This window comes from Caretta caretta, chromosome 1 (genome assembly GCF_965140235.1).
Source record: "Caretta caretta isolate rCarCar2 chromosome 1, rCarCar1.hap1, whole genome shotgun sequence".
Lineage (NCBI taxonomy): Eukaryota > Metazoa > Chordata > Testudines > Cheloniidae > Caretta > Caretta caretta.
In genome coordinates, this window is record NC_134206.1 from 93,880,932 (window position 1) to 93,903,667 (window position 22,736).

The 22,736-nt window shown below is 42.2% G+C and overlaps 1 long non-coding RNA gene across 2 annotated transcripts in view; it reads right to left on the bottom strand.

Moving 5' to 3' along the window:
• Positions 1-6,330: 6,330 nt before the first annotated feature.
• Positions 6,331-22,736, bottom strand: part of LOC125628343 (uncharacterized) — a 45,923-nt gene continuing 29,517 nt past the window's right edge. The window contains exons 2-4 of one of the 2 annotated variants that reach the window (XR_012665751.1): positions 14,217-14,295; positions 7,955-8,063; positions 6,331-6,932 (exon numbers count right to left, since the gene is read on the bottom strand). This is a non-coding gene — a long non-coding RNA (uncharacterized LOC125628343). The remainder of the gene's footprint in view (positions 6,933-7,954; positions 8,064-14,216; positions 14,296-22,736) is intronic. The other variant, XR_007354215.2, reaches the window with a different exon arrangement.

Genomic DNA, 22,736 nt, shown 5'->3' on the forward strand with positions numbered 1-22,736 from the left:
ATTCAGCAGTCTCTCTTTGGAGTCTGTTTTTGAAGGTTTTTTTTGTTAAAGTATTGCCACTTTTAGATCTGTAATCGAGTGACCAAAGATTGAAGTGTTCTCCAACTGGTTTTTGAATGTTATAATTCTTGATGTCTGATTTGTGTCCATTTATTCTTTTACATAGACTGTCCAGTTTGACCAATGTACATGGCAGAGGGGCATTGCTGGCACATGATGGCATATATCACATTGGTAGATGTGCAGGAGAATAAGCCTCTGATAGTGTGGCTGATGTGATTAGGCCCTATGATGGTGTCCCCTGAATAGATATGTGGACACAGTTGGCAACGGGCTTTGTTGCAAGGATAGGTTCCTGGCTTAGTGGTTCTTTTGTGTGGTATGTGGTTGCTGGTGAGTATTTGCTTCAGGTTGGGGGGCTGTCTGTAGGCAAGGACTGGCCTGTCTCCTAAGATTTGTGAGAGTGATGGGTTGTCCTTCAGGATAGGTTATAGATCCTTGATGATGTGTTGGAGTGGTTTTAGTTGGGGGCTGAAGGTGATGGCTAGTGACGTTCTGTTATTATCTTTGTTGGGCCTGTCCTGTAGTAGGTGACTTCTGGGTACTCTTTTGGCTCTGTCAGTTTGTTTCTTCACTTCAGCAGGTGGGTATTGTAGTTGTAAGAATGCTTGATAGAGATCTTGTAGGTGTTTGTCTCTGTCTGTGGGGTTGGAGCAAATGTGGTTGTATCGTAGAGCTTGGCTGTAGACAATGGATCGTGTGGTGTGATATGGGTGAAAGCTGGAGGCATGTAGGTAGGAATAGCAGTCAGTAGGTTTCCGGTATAGGGTGGTGTTTAGGTGACCATCGCGTATTAGCACCGTAGTGTCCAGGAAGTGGATCTCTTGTGTGGACTGGTCCAGGCTGAGGTTGATGGTGGGATGGAAATTGTTGAAATCATGGTGGAATTTCTCAAGGGCTTCTTTTTCATGGGTCCAGATGATGAGGATGTCATCAATGTAGTGCAAGTAGAGTAGGGGCATTAGGGGACGAGAGCTGAGGAAGCATTGTTCTAAGTCAGCCATAAAAATATTGGCATATTGTGGGGCCATGCGGGTACCCATAGCAGTGCCGCTGGTTTGAAGGTATACATAGTCCCCAAATGTAAAATAGTTATGGGTAAGGACAAAGTTCAGCCACCAGGTTTGCCGTGACATTATCAGGGATACTGTTCCTGATGGCTTGTAATACGTCTTTGTGTGGAATGTTGGTGTAGAGGGCTTCTACATCCATAGTGGCCAGGATGGTGTTTTCAGGAAGATCACCAATGGATTGTAGTTTCTTCAGGAAGTCAGTGGTGTCTCGAAGATAGCTGGGAGTGCTGATAGCGTAGGGCCTGAGGAGGAAGTCTACATAGCCAGACAATCCTGCTGTCAGGGTGCCAATGCCTGAGATGATGGGGTGTCCAGGATTTCCAGGTTTATGGATCTTGGGTAGCAGATGGAATACCCCAGGTCAGGGTTCCAGGGGTGTATCTGTGCGGATTTGTTCTTGTGCTTTTTTCAGGGAGTTTCTTGAGCAAATTCTGTAGTTTCTTTTGGTAACCCTCAGTGGGATCAGAAGGTAATGGCTTGTAGAAAGTGGTGTTGGAGAGCTGCCTAACAGCCTCTTGTTCATATTCCAACCTAGTCATGATGACAACAGCACCTCCTTTGTCAGCCTCTTTGATTATGATGTCAGAGCTGTTTCTGAGCCTGTGGATGTCATTGTGTTCTGCACAGCTGAGGTTGTGGGGCAAGTGATGTTGCTTTTCCACAATTTCAGCCCGTGTACATCAGTGGAAGCACTCTATGTAGAAGTCCAGTCTGTTTCGACCTTCAGGAGGAGTCCACCCAGAATCCTTCTTTTTGTAGTCTTGGTAGGAAGCTCTCTGGGTTAGTATGATGTTCAGAGGTGTGTTGGAAATATTCCTTGAGTCGGAGGCATCAAAAATAGGATTCTAGGTCACCACAGAACTGTATCATGTTCATGGGGGTGGAGGGACAGAAGGAGAGGCTCCGAGATAGGACAGATTCTTCTGCTGGGCTAAGAGTATAGTTGGATAGATATTCTTGTCAACTGCTGGAAATGGCCCACCTTGATTATCAATACAAAAGATTCTCCCCCCCTGCCCCCCCCTCTGCTCTCCTGCTGGTAATAGCTCACCTTACCTGATCACTCTCCTTACAGTGTGTGTGGTAACACCCATTGTTTCATGTTCTGTGTGTTATAAATCTCCCCACTGTATTTTCCACTGAATGCATCCGATGAAGTGAGCTGTAGCTCATGAAAGCTTATGCTCAAATTTGTTAGTCTCTAAGGTGCCACAAGTCCTCCTTTTCTTTTTGCAAATACAGACTAACACAGCTGCTACTCTGAAACCTGTCATTATTCAAAGCTACAGTGAATGGCTGTGCTGCACCAGGGAGTCAAAGAGGCTGAAGAGAGGTGGCTGAGAGAGAGGAAAGTGACAAGATCGAAGAGGATACTGTAGCAGGCCTCAAGTGCCACTAATATGCCAGCTTCTCCTGGCTCTGCACTTTATACTTGCATTATCTGTATAAAGGATTGTCACTCAAGAATTGGACTTTTTAGCCACTTGTCAGTCTGCATCATGACACATAGTAACTGAAGTAATTTGGCACTTACACCATCTTTAGAGATGGGTGGTTGCTACAAGGGTATTAATAAGGAGATATTGGACAAGACCCTTATGAGGTACCTAGAGTACTCCATCCAGGCTGAGCGGTCTTAACTGTGCAATACATAGAACAGACAACAGCTACTTCACTGATCAGATTTACAAAAGATTTAGCTATGACAATAGACTGAAAAAATTAAGGCCATACAAGTTGGAGTTGAAGAAACAATGACAGAAGGGGGCTGTGTGGGAGAATTTTTCATGGAAGGGATTTGAGCAATGTAGGTAAAGACAAAGAATCTCTTTCAAATAAGCAGCGATAGCAGAGTGTTTGGGTAGCTCTGGACATTTTTTAAATAAAGCAAATACATAGAGCGGCTTAATTTTCTGAGAGTAATCAGTGTTTGGAATTGTCTTCCCCAGGAGATACTAGCAGAAGTCATGTTCTAAGAGTCAAGGAGAAAAATGGGCAATTACTTTGGTAAAAGGCATGTCAAGGTATAACTGGCTTAGATGCTTAAAGGAAAACCACCCATTTTGCTCAGCCAACCAGAAGAAAAGTTCACTGGGTAAATAACACTTGTCAGTGTGCAAACTATGAAATTTAGGTTGTTTAAAGTTTAATTGCAATTATCATTTGTGGGATATTTAAGGATATACACCTGCATACCCATCTACCTTAGTTCTGTCTCCAACATGCAATAGACAGAAAGGTACAAACTAGACATCCCAAACGGGACCAGGCTGCACCATTATTGCACATGCTGTCTACTAGTCTGTTTGTACACTGCCTAGCACAAAGGTTGGTCCTTGAGGCATTATCATAATAAAGATGATTAATAATAAATGCCAACCGGACACAATTAATGCATTTTAAACCTAGAAGGCAGTATTGTTTTCATCTAGTTTGAACACCTGCATAGCACAGGACATAAAACTTCACCCAGTAATCTCTGCTTCAAGCCTATACATTTTGTTTGAGCTCTGTTATGTTCACAGCATACACACAGAGAAGTTAGATAAAAACATTAAATATTGTTGCAGGAAGGGTGCAGCATAGTACTACTTTATTTCTTAGAATTGAGAAAATTAACCCAGACGAACCGAAAAACAGAGAAAGAGAAAGCAGGCAGCTCCCTAAAAACAGAGGATATGTCTACACTGTAATGTGAGCTCAGGGTCCCAGGACCCCACAGGGGTGGAGGTTCCAAGCCTGAGTCAAGCCAACACCTAGGGTTCAAGCCCTATTGCCTCACAGTGTAGATACAGCCCCACTGGACTTGTGCTCTGAGGCTATGTCTACATTACGAAATTAGGTCGACTTTATAGAAGTCGTTTTTTTAGAAATCGATTTTATACAGTCGATTGTGTGTGTCCCCACTTAAGACCATTAAGTCGGTGGGGTGCATCCACAGTATCAAGCCTAGCATCGACTGCCGAAGCGTTGTGCTGTGCGTAGCTATCCCACAGTTCCCGCAGTCTCCTCCGCCCATTGGAATTCAGGGTTGAGATCCCAGTGCCTGATGGGGCAAAAAACATTGTCACGGGTGGTTCTGGGTACATGTCGTCAGGCCCCCCTCCCTCCATGAAACCAACAGCAGACAATCGTTTCGCGCCTTTTTTCCTGGGTTACCACGGCAAACATGGAGCCCGCTCAGCTCACAGTCACCATACAGCTCCTGGGTGCTGGCAGACACGGGACTGCATTGCTACACAGCAGCAGCTCATTGCCTTGTGGCAGCAGATGGTGCATTATGACTGGTAGCTGTCCTCGTTGTCTCCTGGGTGCTCTTGGCTGGCCTCGGTGAGGTCAGTCGGGGTGTCTGGGCAGACATAGGTGCTCCTGGCAGATCTTGGTGAGGTCTGTCAGGGGCGCCTGGACATAAATTGGAGTGACTCAGGTCATTTGCTTCTTTAAGTTTTGTCTAATGGAGATTCAGTTCTGCCTGGAATATTGACAGAGGGATAGCTCAGTGGTTTGAGCATTGGCCTGCTAAACCCAGTGTTGTGAATTCAATCCTTGAGGGGGGTATTCTGCCTCAAGCTGCTCTCCCAGTCAGCAGCACTGTGACCACCCAGGAGATGATGACAGCTAGCAGTCATACTGCACCATCTGCTGCCAGCCTACCCCTTGCTCCTCCCCAGTGAAAGCAATGGCTAACAATCATTTTGTGCCCTTTTCTGTGTGGGCGCCATATTGCTGTCAGCATCGTCATCCACCCGCTGCTTCCGCTGCCACTCTGCTCTCGTGCAGACACCATACCACGGCAAGCATGGAGCCCGTTCAGATCACCAGGGCAGTTATGAACATTCTAAACACCATGTGCATTATCCAGCAGTATATGCAGAACCAGAACCTGCAAAAGCAGGTGAGTAGGCGATGGTAGCGCGGTGAGGAGAGTGATGAGGACATGGACACAAACTTCTCTCAAAGTACGGGCCCCAATGTAGACATCATGGTGGTAATGGGGCAGGTTCATGCTGTGGAACGCTGATTCTGGGCCTGGGAAACAAGCACAGACTGGTGGGACCGCATAGTGTTGTAGGTCTGGGACGATTCCCAATGGCTGGAAAACTTTCGCATGCGTAAGGGAACTTTCATGGAACTTTGTGACTTGCTTTCCCCTGCCCTGAAGTGCCAGAATACCAAGACGAGAGCAGCCCTCACAGTTCACAAGCAAGTGGTGATAGCCCTGTGGAAGCTTCCAATGCCAGACAGCTACTGGTCAGTCGGGAATCAATTTGGAGTGGGCAAATCTACTGTGGTGGCTGCTGTGATCCAAGTAGCCAGTGCAATCACTGAGCTGCTGCTATCAAGGGTAGTGACTCTGGGAAATGTGCAGGTAATAGTGGATGGCTTTGCTGCAATGGGATTCCCTAACTCTGGTGGGGTGATAGATGGAACACATATCCCTATCTTGGCACCGGAGCACCAACGCAGCAAATACATAAACCGAAAGGGGTACTTTTCAATGGTGCTACAAGCACTGGTGGATCACAAGGGATGTTTCACCAACATCAACATGGGATGGCCGGGAAAGGTACATGACGCTCGCATCTTCAGGAACTCTAGTCTATTTCAACAGCTGCAGCAAGGGACTCTCTTTCCAGACCAGAAAATAACCGTTGGGGATGTTGAAATGCCTATAGTTATCCTTGGGGACCCAGCCTACCCTTAATGCCATGGCTCATGAAGCCTTACACAAGCACCCTGGACAGTAGTCAGGAGCTCTTCAACTATAGGCTGAGAAAGTGCAGAATGGTGGTAGAATATGCATTTGGATGTTTAAAAGTACGCTGGTGCCGTTTACTGACTCGGTTAGACCTCAGCGAAACCAGTATTCCCATTGTTATTACTGCTTGCTGTGCGCTCCACAATATCTGTGAGAGTAAGGGGGAGACGTTTATGGTGGGGTGGGAGGTTGAGGCAAATCACCTGGCCACTGGTTACGTGCAGCCAGACACCAGGGCAGTTAGAAGAGCACAGGAGGGCGCGGTGTGCATCAGAGAAGCTTTGAAAACCAGTTTCATGACTGGCCAGGCTACAGTGTGAAAGTTCAGTTTGTTTCTCCTTGATGAAAACCCCCGCCCCTTGGTTCACTCTACTTCCCTGTAAGCTAACCACCCTCCCCTCCCGCCTTCAATCACTGCTTGCAGAGGCAATAAAGTCATTGTTGCTTCAAATTCATGCATTCTTTATTAATTCATCATGCAAATACGGACATAACTGCCAAGGTAGTCCAGGAGGGGTGGGGGAGGAGGGAAGGACAAGGCCAAACTGCACTTTAAAACTTATTGAATGCCTGCTTTCTGTTGCTTGGGCAATCCTCTGGGGTGGAGTGGTTGGGTGCCCAGAGGCCCCCCCACCACATTCTTGGGCATCTGGGTGAGGAGGCTATGGAATTTGGGGAGGAGGGCAGTTGGTTACATAGGGGCTGTAGCGACGGTTTGTGCTCATGCTGCCTTTCCTGCACCTCAACCATACTCCAGAGCCTATCAGTTTGATCCTCCAGTAGCCTCAGCATTGACTCCTGCCTTCTGTGAGCAAGCTGACGCCATCTATCATCTTCAGCCGACTACCTGTGCTCGCCTTCATATTGTGCTTTCCTGGACTCTAACATTGTCTGCCTCCATGCATTCTGCTGGGCTCTTTCGGTGTGGGAAGACTGCATGAGCTCAGAGAATACTTCATCGCGAGTGTGTTTTTTTCACCTTCTAATCTTCACTAGCCTCTGGGAAGGAGAAGATAGTGTAAGCATTGAAACATTTTCAGCTGTGGGAGGAAAAAAAAGGGAGAGTAGTAGTTAAAAAGACACATTTTAGAGAACAATGGGTAGACTCTTTCTGGGTGCATCTTGCTGTTAACATTACATAGCACATGTGCATTCAGTACAAGGTCACATTTTGCCTCTTATATTGAGGGTCTGCCAGTTTGGTGTGAGAGATCACACACGCAGGGCTGGCGGGCAACAGTATTCAGCTTGCAGAAAGCCATGGTAAGCCACAGTCTTTTGGCTTCTTTAACCTTCATAACATGTGGGAATGGTTTCAAACAGCAGCACTCTCATTTCCCATACCAAACAGGCGTTGGGTTGGCCATTTAAAATGGGTTGGCAATTTAAAAGGAGGGGCTGTGGTTTTCAGGTTAACGTGCAGCACAAACCCAACTAACCACCCCCCCACACACACACACACATCCCCAATTCTCTGGGATGATCGCTTCACCCGTCCCCTCACTGTGTGGCTAACAGCGGGAAAGATTTCTGTACAGCCACAGGAAACAGCCCAGCAGGAACGGCCACCTCTGAATGTCCCCTTAATAAAATTACCCTATTTCAACCAGGTGACCATGAATGATATCACTCTCCTGAGGATAACACAGAGAGATAAAGAACGGATGTTGCTTGAATGCCAGCAAACACCGGGGCCATACGCTGCCATGCTTTGTTATGCAATGACTCCACACTACATGCTACTGGCCTGGCCATGGTTTGCTGTTCCCGGGCAATGGGAGCTGCGGGAAGTGGCAGCCAGCACATCCCTGCGGCCCACATTTTCCCACAGCTCCCATTGGCCGGGAACAGCAAACCACGGGGAGGGGCTGTGCCTGCGGACAGTCAACATCAGCAAAATGTCTTGCAGCCCACAATCAGATTACCCTGATGGGCCACATGTGGCCTTTGGGCCGCAGGTTGCCCACCACTGCTGCACATGCTCAAGCCCTAGGTTAACAAATTGGGGGTCTGCTAAATTGAGTTCTACTAACCCTGGGCTTACACTTCAGTGTACACATACCCAGTGGGACACAACTCAAGCCATCCTGATCCAGGCTATCTGTAGAACTGACTCTGATGCCATGCTTCCATACAGAGCTGCTAGTCTGCAAGCAGAACTAGGAAAAGCCCTGAGAATTGAAGTGATAGGTCAAAATTTTAACACAGATTTCACAATATACCACAAGCTCTATTATATCTTTTAGAAATATACACAGCCTTGTATATAGAGGAAGGTTTACATATAGGGGATATATAGGGAAACCTTCTAAAAAAGTTTGGAACAGTTCCATTTCTTCTCTGCTCTTGTCTGCTCTTTGGACTGCAGTGTTCATACCCAATCTTGTACCTATTTGCGGTTAGTAATCATGGTCTTTACCCTTTCAGCATTGTATTCCTCTAAAGTGCTGGTACTTTCAAAGCCGAATTTGCCATTGCCTTGCACCTTGTGTAGTCATATTACAAACTGTCAGAATGATATCATTTTACAAGGTTCAAGACAATGAAGAATTAGCCATCATGCACCACATGAGGCAGCCCCAGACATAGAATCATAGAATCATAGGACTGGAAGGGACCTCAAGAAGTCATCTAGTCCAGTCCCCTGCACTCATGGCAGGACTAAGTATTATCTAGACCTCCCCTGACAGGTGTTTCTCTAACCTGTTCTTAAAAATCGCCAATGATGGAGATTCCACAAACTCCCTAGGTAATTTATTCCATTGATTAATCACCCTGACGGTTAGAAAGTTTTTCCTAATGTCCAACCTAAACCTCCCTTGCTGCAATTTAAGCCCATTGCTTCTTGTCCTATCCTCAGAGGTTAAGAACAACATTTTTTGTCCCTCCTCCTTGTAACAACCTTTTCTGTACTTGAAAACTGTTATCCTGTCCCCTCTCAGTCTTCTCTTTTCCAGGCTAAACAAACCCAATTTTTTCAATCTTCCCTCATCGGTCATTTTTCTAGACCTTTAATCATTTTTGTTGCTCTTCTCTGGACTTTCTCCAATTTGTCCACCTCTTTCAGCGTACGTGCTTTTTGCACCTTATATTTTGTTCACCGATCGTAATTCAGATGGTTAAAAAATAGTATTCTTCAAAAATGCTAGATCAAAAAAGCTAATATGAGGAATTTGGAGGAGAATATTTGGAGTAAAGACTGTTCCATTGCCAATAGATATGGGCTACAAAAGGATCCACAGTTCATCTACTCCAATCAGAATCAGCCATGTGTTTATGACTCAGTTTTTAATTCTGGTTTAGTGTGGCATTTTCATTCACTTAAAACACTGGGAGTTCTCCCACTAAAGGTTTTGTAAGTAATCATATGTAATGAGGAGTTCCCAGAAAAAGAATCAAGATTAGTCACAATAGACTTACCCAATAGATTTGTGAGATACTGATATTATTTGAAGAAGAATAAATAACAGAAGACAGAGAATATCCTGTTTCTACTTTGTCTATTGAACTACTCAATCTGCTGCCTTAATGAGTTCTTTAACTTCATATTCCTATCTATAATTGAAACATAAAATAAAAATAAACTTTTTTAAAAAAATCAAATAATAATTTAGCCAGCTTTTTTATTTCATCTTTGTTGAATTATACTTCATAGAGTAATAACGATGTCCTTAAATGGTACCTTAAAAATTCACTCTTCATCTCATAAGTGCTTTCAGATGCTTGTGCATTGCATTTTGGGGGATTTGTTTCTTTCAGTTCTAACATAGCCATTTTACAGATTCTTCAAAGAATAATTCAGACCAACAGTGGGCACAATAGTATATTTTGCCTTTGAAATGACTTATTCTTTGAGACACTGCCTGTCTCTGAGATGCAAAAATTATCCGTATCCCTGTGGACTCAGTTCAAAACAAAAGTTCTAAAGTAGTTTATGCCAATTTTTTAAAAATTGCTTTTTAAGAGCTGGAGAAAAACAGAGGGAAAAGTTTTTGAAGTTTCCAGCAAGTATTAATGGACTTTATTAATAGGTACTATGAAACTGTGCATTTTTCTCCAACATTTTTTGCAGTATGTTGTGCTTATTACACATCAAAATAGCTCACAATTACTTTCCTAAATCAAGACACTGTAGTATCAATTTCCATTTACATGTAAATAAACTGGTATTCTTGGGACAAAATCAGGTAATCAAAACAGCACCATAGGGTGTCTATGAAGCTATATCAGGCACGGAGGTGTAAGGTGAATGGATGTGGGGGAAAAAATCTCACATTTTTGACTGTTGTCATTATTATCTATACCACAGAAGTACCCAAAATCCACAACCAGGACAAGGGTTCCATTTTGTGATGTGGTGTACAAAAATATGAGCCCTGCCTTGAAGAGCTTACAATCCAAAAACACAAAAAATAGATAAAGGGTAAGGAAAAGGGGTACAAAATATAATGTGGCCAAAAATATAATGAAGGCATAGGATGGATGAGACAGAAAACTGAAGGAAGAGAGTAAACATAAGCAGAGGAAAAGAAAGAGAGGGAAGGATGAACATTGAAGGGGAAGTTCAGACAGGGAGAAGAAAAAAGGGAGTGAAGGATGAAGAGCAATGTGGAAGGTAGGGAGAGTGAGATATGGTGCAGGAACTGTGAGGGAAAGTAAGGTGGGAGGACATAAGTCAAACCACGGACAGAAAAGAATGTCCAGATTTCAAATTGTAAAACTCATTCTGCTGACATCATTCACACCCAGGGGCTGAGCCTGTGACACTTAATGGGGATGGGATAGGGGCACTGCACAGGCCTCTCCTGCTGCTGCTGCTGCTATTCTTGGTTGCTATGGAGGCCTCAGATATTCCCAGGGATGGGCCCATTAAGCCCTGTAAGGCTAGTACCCGCAGTGGAGGGTGAATGACGGCTGGTTCCTTTCTCTTGTGTATCTCCTCTTATTAGGGGACTAGTTCACAGGACTCAGTCAGGTTAAGAATCTTGGGTAGAATCATGATTAAGTGACCTGCTCAAGGTTACAGAGCTAGTCAGTTTCACTTTGCATGGAACCCTACATTCCCAACTCGGTCATGTGCTGTTAGGATGGACTAATGTACACAAGCAAAGTTCATGGGGTCAGAATCTGCATGCAGTTACACTAGTGTAAATTCAGAGTAACCACTAAAATAGAATAGAATTACTTGGCTTTACACTGGTCAATAGACTTACTTTAGATTTACAATGGTTTAAATTAGGACAGAATCTTTCCCTTAACTGTTACATTTGTCAGTGACCCAACTACTGTCCATCATTAGTTAGGTAGATGCACATTCAGCAGCTGTGAGGTGATGACTTCTTCAGCCAGCCTTTGTCTAATACTTCAACAGTATGAAGTGCTCCCTTGTATATATTTGTATGCCAGCTCTGCTCCATTATGTATTCCTTCTTCCTGCTTCCTTCTTCTAGCTGATTTAGTAGCGGAACTGGAATGAGTTTTATGGTCTGGGCTACAAGTATGTATTTGGCTAACTGTACCTAAAACCTGACAACTGCAGCTGCTGTGGGTAGGGGGCATAATGTAAAAAAAATATATGTCTTCAAAATGTTGATGTTTATTTCCCTTTTGTAGAGTTTAGACCCTTTTAAAAATTGTACATGATAATTTAATCATAATTTTTATGTACCACATTATCAAAACAGTTAAAGATTTTTGTCTCCTACAAAGTGGTTTTTAGTAAATGAAGTTTCAATAACCATTTTGATAAAGAAGTTACAAAAAACTTTGTGAAACATGAAGTTTTGAAAAAGTCAATTTTTATTAAACTTATGAAGTTTTTTAAAGAGTATTTTAAAAATATTGTTCAAAAATTTTGGCCTGTTCTATTTATGATTGCTAATCCCTGTCACTGGTATATACTGTCATGGGGCCAGATTCTGTAACTCACCAGCTGTCCCATTGACTTCATCAGGATTACCTGCATAGTAAGGTACAACTCTCTCTGAGTTATGTTAGTGGAACCTTTGGGCTTCATTGTGCTTACTCACATAAGTAGTCTCATTGACATCAGTGGGAATACTCATGTGAGCAAGTGCTCACCTGCATAAATAAGGGTTGCACAATCCAACTGTAAGCGGAGTCAGGATGAGCTCTACCCTCACATCTGGTGGTGAGTCATGGTGGGCTGTGGAAAAGAACTTCAGGGGCTGATCTCATTTGCATAGGCACACCCATACTGCCTAGATGCTCACTTTGGCTTCTGTAGGAGCCCCAGTTTCTCTGTTATTGGGGCAGGAATAAACAGTTATTATCCTGATTATGTGAATCAAGGTCAGTGGAACTGTACTTGGCCTTTTGTTAGGATGGAGGGACTCACCATCAACTAAGCAGCACTCGCTAGGCAAGGGTCGTGGGTTCCAAAACCCAGTGAATGGAGAGAGGCTGGAGATAGGTATTAATACTTGGTGGTATGGGTCCCCTGCTGAGGCTAATTGCACTTCCTCCTCTCTCCACTGTGGAATATCAGAGCTAATTTTGATTCCATTAGGAGTCTACTTATAGGCTGCTGAGCTAAATTCACTTTGGGCTAATGGTGCACCAACACTGTGGCTCCCCTACTACAAGCTGAAATCACAAAAGAGCTAAACTTACTAAGAGCTGAAATCATTGAGTGTTGTGTTAAGTACTGGGGGAGCCTGAAGATATATTGCGGAGCAGTTTGCGGGATGGCTGGCAGAGCGGAGCGGCTGGTGGAGCAGAGCAGTTTGTCGGATGCCTGGAGCAGCTCATGGGGCGGCTGGCAGAGCAGAGCCCCATGGAAAGGTGGGGCCATCAGCTTTGGACCACGTAAGGTGAGCCTTAAACCCCTCCCCCCCCATCTCCACCCAGGTTGGGAGGTAAAACTCTGCAGATAAACTTTCGAACTCTGGGCCTGCCCTGACCAGGGACAGAGACTTTTGCGTCATTGGACTTTTGGGACTGTGGGTGATTTTGGGTTCCTGGACTCAAGAACTAAAGGGAAAGGACATGCCCCAATTTGCTTGGGGTGGGTTTTTTCCTCATGGGTTGTGTTATGAATCCTGTTGGTGGTGTTTCCCCAACATAATGCCACATTGTTTCTCTCTGTTATTAAAAGGTTTTCTGCTACACTCAGACTCTGTGCTTGCGAGAGGGGAAGTATTGCCTCTTGGAGGCACCCAGCAGGGGTTGTATATATTTGTCCCAGGTCACTGGGTGGGGGCTCGAGCCGGTTTTGCATTGTGTTATTGGAATGGAACCCCTAGATACTGAACCCGGCCCTTGTTGCTGCCAACTCTGATGGGCAGAAGGGTTACACAACACTTAGTTTGGAAAAAACTGAAAATGTAGAACATGTTGTCCAAATCTCTTTTTTCTGCCTTAGAGAACACAGGCTGAGTGAGACAAATTAAGCTGCATTCAGAAGTCCTTGCAGAACTCTCATTGAGTTAAATGACAGTTATGTGCACAAAAGGGCCGCAAGAAGAATGGAGGAAAAAACAATCAAAAGAATCTAAGGAAAACCATTTACAAAGTCGTCCACAGGCAAAAGTATTTTGATTTTGTCTGGCATTAAGATTTCCCATTGTCTGCTTTAGCTGTGATGTATACTCAACTTGCCATCCATAATCATAACAGCATTAAGGATTCAGCAATTTCCTGGTTATTAATAATAAAATCACCATTAACATCTTACACAGTGAGATAACAGAAGAAAAACAAATGCACTCTGAAAGGAATTAATTACTTCTGAAGATGATTAAAGGAGTAAATGTGAACCTTTTTATTAAAACCATTGAGAATAAAGGTTCAGTTAATGAACTACAACTCACGGTTATTAGCTTGACTAATAAAGTCTGTAAGTGAACAAAAAACTAGTGATAATGAAGACAAAGTAGCAAAGCTAGAGAACAGGTTGCCATTGGCATAAAAGGAACAAACATGACATAATTGAAATGGGAAATTTTGGGAAACAGAACATCAATGAACTCTGGAAAATAATTAGCATTTTTTTCATCCTTCAGAATGAGAGGTTTTTTGCTGATCAAATCAGAAGAAGACCATGCACATAGTATATAGTACCCAATGAGTGTAGAAAAAATGATAAAGATATAACACCAGTTGTGTTATTGAAATAAGTGGGTGAAATCTGTGTCCCATTGAAGTCAAAGGCTGTCACAAGCCAACCCAGATATGTACTTGAATGGTTAGCCTGTAGTGATGCCCATGCTAACACAGCTTCACTGCAATTGCTATTTGAGCTAGCTGGCTTGTGTATTTCTGCTCATGCTGCAGTCACACTTCTAATAGAAATGTAGACATACCGTCAGATGGGAAGCAGATGACGCCCAGCTGGGAGGGGTTGCAAGCACATTGAAGGACAGGAACAGAGTTCAAAATGACCTTGACAAATTGAAGAATTGGAGAATTCATCAAGATGAAATTCAACAAAGACAAGTGCAAAGTACTTCACCGAGAAGGAAAAATCAAATACATAAATACAAAATGGGGAATAACTGGGTAGGTGGTAGCACTGCTGGAAAGGATCTGGGGTTATAGTGGATCACAAACTGAATATGAATCAACAATATGATGCAGCTGCAAAAAAGGCTACTATCATTCTGGGGTGTATTAACAGGAGTGTCAGATGTAAGACATGGGAGGTAATTGTCCTGCTCTATTCTGCACTGGTGAGGCCTCAGCTGGAGTATTGTGACCAGTTTTGGGTGCCACAGTTTAGGAAAGATGTGGACAAATTGGAGAGAGTCCAGAGGAGGGTAACAAAAATGATTAAAAGGTTTAGAAAATCTGACCTATGAGGAAAGGTTAAAAAAAAACTTGGCAATGTTTAGTCTTGAGAAAAGAAGACTGAGTGGGAACTTGATAACAGTCTTCAACTATCTTAAGACCTGTTAAAAAGACGATGGTGATCAGTTGTTCTCCATGTCCACTGAAGGTAGGACAAGAAGTAATGGGTGTAATCTACCGCAAGGGAGATTTAGGTGATATATTAGGAAATGATTTCTAGTTCTAAAGATAGCTAATTGTCTTCCAAGGGAGGTTGTGGAATCCCCATCACTGGAAGTTTTTAAAAACAGATCAGACAAAAACCTGTCCGAGATGGTCTAGATCAGTGATAGGCAACCTGCACACGGCCCGTCAGGGTAATACTCTGGCAAGCTGCGAGACAGTTTGTTTACTTTGACCATCCGCAGGCACGGCCGCCCGCAGCTCCCAGTGGCTGCGGTTTGTCGTTCCCGGCCAATGGGAGCTGAAGCCTTCCCTTGAAGAGCTGATCTCAGCATCTGTATGTAGCTGCAGCTGGGTGTGTCCCTTCCTGTATGTGTGCTGGAGAGCTCTTGAGGGCCTGTCACAGCAGTACAGTGTAAAGGGAGACCAGACTGGTGGGTCAGGCAGACTCAGTGGTACCCCAGTTCCAGGTGGCACCCCGGAGGAAACCTGTCACAAGGACATTATGTGAATTTGATCACTGTATGCCATTTTTAAAAATGTCATATTCACATAAACTGAAATTCATGTCTGTACATAGGATCAGCTCAAGGCCCCTATTTTGAGGGCTAAAGTAGGAGTTAAGTGGTGCCTGGACCTTGCAGTGATGCTGGTCCCCCACACGAGGGATGGGGGTGGGGATTATCACCCTGGGAGAGTTGTTAACAGGTACAGTGTATATATTGTTTGCTTTTATTCTATTAATGCTCACAGACTAGTCTCAAATCTGGCCCACACTGATTAGCCATGGATCAATTCATTCAATTGCAATTACATTTACTCTTCTGTTTTATGATTAAGTTTGTGTAAAAAGGTGTTTAAGCTTCACCTACAAGGGCAAAGTCCTTTCTTGCTCTGACCTGCCTGTCACACAAGGCAAATCATGTGTGAGGGAGGGAAGGGGCCAATACTAATTAATCACCTAACTCCTGTTGGAAATTAGTGTGGGTTAGATGCTTAACTGCCATTTGTGTCTGTGAAATTGTCCCCCAAGGTCAATTAAAGATGGACATTTTACACCTCAGCTGTGTTTAGGATAGTTAGAGTCTTTGACTTATCAAAGAAATATTAGGATGTGGGAAACCTACTGACAGCTGCCCCTGGTGTTAACACTCATTCTTTCCCCCCCCCTCCCCCATTGCACCTTATAATTGCTTGAAAAACAAAGGAATCTAGTCCCAACTCAAGCTCTGTGTTCTCACCATAAGAGTTCCACCTGGTACCTGCTTGAGCAACTATTCAAGCCACAAACAACTGTGAATGAATAGGAGTACTTGTGGTACCTTAGAGACTAACAAATTTATTTGAGCATATGCAACCTAGTTACAGAGCCATTCTCCCTAGCAGACGCAAACTTAGGACCATTCCCTTCCTGGGCTTTAGTTGAATCCAGAACCAACTCTGAGACAACTGCACTATTCTCAACCATTACAGGCTGAAAGGCATGAAGGGAAATATGTTCACAAATATATCCATCACTATCTCTGAGTCCTATGCAACACCATCCAAAAAAGCTCCAGGAACGACTTCTTTATTTTGGTCTGATGAAGACACAAGTTGTGGTTCCTGTTAAATCTTCATTGCCTGTTTCTCTATAGTAGGAACCACATCTGAATGAACAGTATTATTCACCCAAAGTAATGAGCCTTTCCTTGGCACAACAAGAAAAAGGTATTGCCAACAGTGAATAAAGTTGTGGTACAATATCTTAGCTACCTACCCTCAAATATCTACTCTGTCTACTCGGAGTACATTTTATATGCTGCTGGCACTTTTATGAGGCAATGACTAAAGGAATTCTCTCTCTACAAGTAATTTGAAGACAGTGATGTTCATCAAAATCAACAAATAGCCTTTGCCCCCGAGAGCATGCAATATAGAAGGTCTTGGCTGATGACTGATCCATGGGGGAGAAGCAATGCATGTGTCATTAAAAGCATGTTAGTGATGAAGATAGTGCCAAAAAGTAAGAATTATTTACTAAAATCAGTAAAAAAAGGATGTGGGCCACTCTGTCCCAAAGTTTTATTTTAAATTTCATTGGTTCAGCCTTCACAACTCTTTTAGTTTCCTCGCTGAACAAGTGCAGCAAATTAAAAAGATCTTGGGGGGTGGGGAGAAGGGGGAAATTGTGTATAAGTTGTTTACTAGGTGAACATTAGTACATTTGTTTCTGTATCACTTATGTGATATAGTGGTTCTGTATCATTTTTTCCATAGCAGTTTGATACAAATAATTTACAAGATAAGCTCAGAAGCTTGATTGATTTATTAAGCAGTAAATCTTAACTCTCTATATTGAAAATGGCATCTCAGTATATGCACCAAAGGCTCTAGTCAGCTACAAATGAAATCAGTGGAAAAACTTTCATTGACTTCAGGGAGAATTGGATTTCACCCTAACAGAGGTTTTCTTTGCCATCATTGTGGTATCCCTGACCCAGCAGCATGACTCTTAGCACTACCTGTACTACTGGCAATGTCTTCCTTCACTCCTTTTCCTTTACTGCTTGCCTCTGCAGGTTGTAATATACATGTCCTCTAGAAATACTGGTACTTATTTATAGTGCTGAATCAGAGGATTCAAAAAAGACATAAGAACATAACAACAGCCATACTGGGTCAGACCAAAGGTCCATCAAGCCCAGTATCCTGTCCTCTGACAGTGGCCAATGGCAGGCGCCCCAAAGGTTATCATCAAGTGATCCATGCCCTGTCACCCAATCACAGTTTCTGGCAAACAGAGGCTAGGGACACCATTCCTGCCCATCCTGGCTAATAGCCATTGATGGACCTAGCTTCCATGAATCTATCTAGCTCCCTTTTGAACCCTGTTATAGTATTGGCCTTCACAACACCCTCTGGCAAGGAGTTCCAGAGGTTGACAATGCGTTGCATGAAAAAATACTTTCTTGTGTTTGTTTTAAACCTGCTACCTATTAATTTCATTGGTGGCCCCTTGTTCTTGTGTTATGAGAAGGAGTAAATAACACTTCCGTATTTACTTTCTCTATACCACTCATGATTTTATAGACCTCTATCATATCCCCCCTTAGTCGCTTCTTTTTCAAACTGAAAAGTCCCAGTCTTATTAATCTCTCCTCATACTGAAGCCGTTCTATACCCCAATCATTTTTGTTGCCCTTTCCTGAATCTTTTCCAATTCCAATATATCTTTTTTGAGATGGAGCGACCACATCTGCACACAGTATTCAAGGTGTGGGAGTACCATGGATTTATATAGAGGCAATATGATATTTTCTGTCTTATCTGTCCTTTTCTTGATGATTCCCAACATTCTGTTAATTTTTTTGACTGCCGCTGTACATTGAGTGGATGATTTCAGAGAACTATCCACAATGACTCCAAGATCTCTTTCTTGAGTGGTAACAGCTAATTTAGACCCCATCATTATATATGTATAGTTAGGATTATGTTTTCCAATGTGCATTACTTTGCATTTATCAACATTAAATTTCATTTGCCATTTTGTTGCCCAGTCACACAGTTTTGTGAGATCCATTTGTAGTTCTTCGCAGGCTGCCTGGGACTTAACTATCTTGAACATAGAAATGACCATGCTGCTAAATGTTTGACCAAGAATGAAGATGCCTCTATAATATTGACTTTTATAATAGAAATGGAAGGAGAATTATGAGGTTGAGGAATATTTTCTCCTACTTATAGACCTCTTCCTCCAAGCATGCCTGGATAACACAAAAGGAATCCTCTGTTTTTTCTACCCTTTGCCTCTTTCTTTTCTTCCTTTGCTACTTCTCTGTCCTTATTTGTCCTTTCCAGATATGTCACTTTGAATTCTTTTTTTTTTTTAATTAAAAATGTCAAGATGAATTTGAAGACAGTACAGGAGTATATGTGAAAAAATCAAAATAATTCTAGGAGGAAAACAAATTCTGAAAAAAAAAAAAGAAACCTTTTGCTCCAGATAAATTATGGTGGTTAACTTTGTAACTTAATAAACAATTTATCTCTTTTGTGGTTTTTTTCCAGATGTTAAAAAAGAAAGAAAGAAAATAATTGGACATGAAGTTGGTTAATTATAGGCAACCCATGAAGCACTCTAACATTTGTACTAGTAATAGGGTTTACTTTGGGTAGGCTGCAGCCTGTAGAAGGTGTCCAGCTCTCTTACCATTGAACAGATAAGTCATTCCCTCCAGTGAGGACAGTAGTTCACATAGACAATATGCAGACAAATAAACAGACACAAATTTAGAGCCTGTTCCTCCAAGTGCTTAGATCATGTAACTCACATTGAAGTCTGTGGGAGTTACCTGTATGGGGAGCATGCAGGAGGAAGGCCCATAATGTGTGATCATATGTAGACAGAGATATTCAGCATGAATGTCTTGTGTAGAGAGTTTACAATTCACTGTAAACAAGAGAAAAGCAGGTGTAAGAGAGTTTGGAGCATGGTCTGCTGATCCCGCTTTCAGTAGACAAAGGGCTAAATTCTCCTCTGACTTACTCGTCCTGTAACCCCCAATGGTGTTTACTGCATATACTTGATTTCTACTTAGCAACACTCAGAGATTCTGCCTTATTTTCATTTTCTGATGGATTGAATTATGTAGAGAATCTAATTGTCCCTTGTGAATGTGGAATTAAAGCCTTCATGGAAAATAAAGAGGGTGTGTGTGTGCTATGAGAGTGGCTCTCTCTTTTTCAGTGGAAAATGTGAACAAGTCACAAAGAAACAACAAAAATGCTTTTTTTCAAAAATTTAGTGCTAGATTATATCCAAACAATACAACTTTTGGTAGAGAGTAAGACATCATTGTGCCACTACAAGAGCATAACATCAACAAATTACAACTCCTGGATCTTATATAATGACATGTCAGCTCTCCTGGCCCCTAGGGCATTGAGGGGCGAAGCAAGATTTTCCCTTCTCCTTCATAGAATCATAGAAGATTAAGGTTGGAAGAGACCTCAGAAGGTCATCTAGAAGAACCCCCTGCTCAAAGCAGGATCAACACCAACTAAATCATCCCATACAGGGCTTTGTCAAGCTGGACCTTAAAAACCTCTAATGATAGAGATTCTACCACCTCCCTAGGTAACCCATTCCAGTACTTCACCACCCTCCTAGTGAAACAGTGTTTCCTAATATCCAACCTAGACCTTGTTTTGTATGGATTACAAGAATATTCAGTTACAATAGCAACATTTAAAAAAAAACACAAGAAAGTGTTCTGGAATGGATATAAACCCTCATGCTTCAGGACATGAACTAATGGGGATTAGGAAGACACTTTCCCAACCTGTAACAGCCTGCTGCAGGGTTTCTTGGGTCTTCTTCTGAAGCATCTGATATGGATCATTGTTAGTGACAGGCTACTAGACTAAATAACCCACTAGTGTGATCCAGTATCGCCCTTCCTATGTCCCCATATCCTATATTTGAGCTAAGAAGACTTATATTTTTATGGGATAGAGGAGGAAGTAATTGATCAGTTCCCTTTGACATATCAAGAAGCCAAAAAGCACAACAGAAAAGCATCTATTTATCTGAACAGTCAACATTATTCTAAATACAAAAAGCATATATCGTGAGAGTGTTTTCAATACCCAAAAAGTATCCCAAGGCAGTTCTGAGACAGCAAGGTGGAAGGGTAACATCTTTAGAGTAGGTTTCAGAGTAACAGCCGTGTTAGTCTGTATTCGCAAAAAGAAAAGGAGTACTTGTGGCACCTTAGAGACTAACCAATTTAATTGAGCATAAGCTTTCGTGAGCTACAGCTCACTTCATCGGATGCATACTGTGGAAAATACAGAAGATGTTCTTATACATACAAACCATGAAAAAATGGGTGTTTACCACTACAAAAGGTTTTCTCTCCCCCCACCCCACTCTCCTGCTGGTAATAGCTTATCTAAAGTGATCACTCTCCTTACAATGTGTATGATAATCAAGGTGGGCCATGTCCAGCACAAATCCAGGTTTTCTCCCCTCCCCTCCCCGCCAAACCCACTCTCCTGTTGATAATAGCTTATCTAAAGTGATCACTCTCCTTACAATGTGTATGATAATCAAGGTGGGCCATTTCCAGCACAAATCCAGGTTTTCTCCCCCTCCCCCCCCTTCCTTTTTCCACACACACAAATCACAAACCCACTCTCCTGTTGGTAATAGCTTATCTAAAGTGATCACTCTCCTTACAATGTGTATGATAATCAAGGTGGGCCATTTCCAGCACAAATCCAGGTTTTCTCCCCCTCCCCCCCCTTCCTTTTTCCACACACACAAATCACAAACCCACTCTCCTGTTGGTAATAGCTTATCTAAAGTGATCACTCTCCTTACAATGTGTATGATAATCAAGGTGGGCCATTTCCAGCCCAAATCCAGGGTTTAACAAGAACGTCTGAGGAACGAGTGGCGGGGGGTGGGGGGGCTATAGGTGCTATGTCACTGTTTCTCTTTATCACTGAAATTAACAAAAGACCTAGTGATGTTAACTCAAATTCCTTTATTCTCCATTTATTACTTACATCCTGTATTAGTCAGCTGGCTTACCGAGCTCATAATACCTTCATTTTAGTGACATGCAGTAGTGGGAAAGTGTTTGAGGAGCACACACTTGTCTTCCTATATAATGATCTATGATTAACACTGTAAAAGTAATTGAACTCTTAATTCTACGGAAACCTTTTCATTTTGTCATGTGTCATCAAGAAGCGAGAGCAAGCGGTAACATTTAACTCAGTTATGCTGTAACTGAGAAACATTCCATTCCTGCAAAATTAATTTCCTAATCATTTTTAAGGTTCTCAAAATTAAATAAAAGAATTAATGTAGTAGACCATGTAAACGTGCATTAGAGAAATACAACATTTTTAAAACGGGAAAATGGATTGGGGATTAAATGAAATTAACAATTTCTATCAAATATAATAAGAGACAGGTGTTCAGCTATTAAATGGATGACTGTTGTAACTGAAGCAGCTGAATATGGTAAAAGAACAGCTGTTCCTTAGCATCAGTTCTATATTAACAGAAAAAACATGTATTTCTGATTGTTTTCTCTACAATTTAATATTACTGCTAACTCGTAAAAGAAATTGGTAGATGGAGATAATACTAGAATTAGCAGCTCTGTAATATAATAAAATTGCACAATAAAAATTCATTTATCAGAACATGTGTGCATTGGTTTGAAACAGTCTTTTGCTGAATGAGTGGCTATTGTATTGTATTCATTACCCTGAACGAACATTAAACAATGCTTCTCAACTATCACTTTTTAAGAAATAATCATATTGTGTAAAAAAAAAAAGCTTTCCTACAATTGTTTTAATGAATGTATTTTCTTTCCTCAATCTTCTTGACTAAAGCAAGCTCTGAAGATGAAACCTCACACTTGAACTTATTCTCTGTTTCCTGCACACAATTTAACAACCCACTGTTATTTCACAGTGTTTGTTTACCTATAGGTACAATATTTAAGAATACTAACTCTATGGTTCTAATCTTCTATAGCACTGCAATTTGGATGAGGAATAATATCCTATTAGGGTAGGGAGGGAGAGTTTTTCTAATTACCAATTCCACAGTTAGATATTGCCTACAATATAGGCCCAGATTTTCAGTGCTGGCCTCATTGTTTTACACTCACAGTTGATTGAATCAACCTTTTTGTATCCTTAGTTTTTTGAGGACACAAGTCTTACTACTTACCTACCAAATTCTCAAAGAACTTGACTACATTCATAAAGGGAGCACTTCCAGATGTGTAAATAGTAGGGATTGCACTAACAGTTGCATTTGGGTGCAAAAGTATGGGCACAATAATTTGCAGGTACAAATTTTC